This window comes from Rhincodon typus, unplaced genomic scaffold (assembly GCF_021869965.1).
Source record: "Rhincodon typus isolate 14 unplaced genomic scaffold, sRhiTyp1.1 hic_rhity00000054, whole genome shotgun sequence".
Lineage (NCBI taxonomy): Eukaryota > Metazoa > Chordata > Chondrichthyes > Orectolobiformes > Rhincodontidae > Rhincodon > Rhincodon typus.
Genome location: NW_025965692.1, coordinates 294,622 through 295,653, shown reverse-complemented (window position 1 = coordinate 295,653; position 1,032 = coordinate 294,622).

The following is a 1,032-nucleotide window of genomic DNA, read 5'->3' as shown; positions in this document are numbered from 1 at the left end:
GCTCAGGCACAGCCGCAATGGTGCGTACCGTCTACAAGACGCTCAGGTGCAGCCGCAGCGGTGCGTACCATCTACAAGACGCTCAGGCACAGCCGCAGCGGTGCGTACTGTCTACAAGACACTCAGGCACAGCCGCAGCGGTGCGTACCATCTACAAGACGCTCAGGCACAGCCGCAGCGGTGCGTACTGTCTACAAGATGCTCAGGCATGGCCGCAGCAGTGCGTACCATCTACAAGACGCTCAGGCACGGCCGCAGCTGTGCGTACCGTCTGCGGGAAACTCGCCAAAGATCCTCAGGCAGCGCCCTCCGAACCCGGGATACCCCTACCGTCTGGAAGGGCAAGGGGCAGCAGATACATGGGGGACACCCCTCCCCCCACCCCCCAGGCTCCCCTGCTCCGAGCCCCTCCCCGTCCCGACTCGGAAATAGATCGGGCCTTTCTTTCGGGGGTCAATATCCCTGGAACTCCCTCCCTGAGGGGTCTGGCCTCAGCAGGTGGGAGGGCAGCGGTTCCAGGAGGCAGCTCAACCCACCCCCCCACCCCACCAACTTCTCAAGGGGGGCAACTAGGGACGGGAGTGAGACGGTCAATAAACGCCGGTCCCAGCCATCGATGCCCAGGTCCCTCAAGACGATGAAATCTGAGCAAGTGTTTGGCGATAAAACATAATAGCTGCCCTCGGATTTACCAACCTCTCTCATGGTATCCCCTTCGGCCCGTCCCCGTCCGTGCTGACCCCAGATACCCTACATTAATCCGGTCCCCTGTTTACAGACGTTACGGAATCAGGCCCTTCAGCCCATCCCCGTCCGTGCCGACCCCAGATACCCTACATTAACCCGGTCCCCCGTTTGCCCAGCATTCGGCCCCCTATCCCTCTAAACCCCTTCCTATCCATGTCCCCCATCCAGATGCCTTTTAAATGTTTGTAACTGGACCCAGCCCCCCCACCCACCCACTTCCTCGTTCCACACACGCACCACCCTCTGCGTGAAAACGTTACCCCCCTCGGGTCCCTTTCCCCCCTC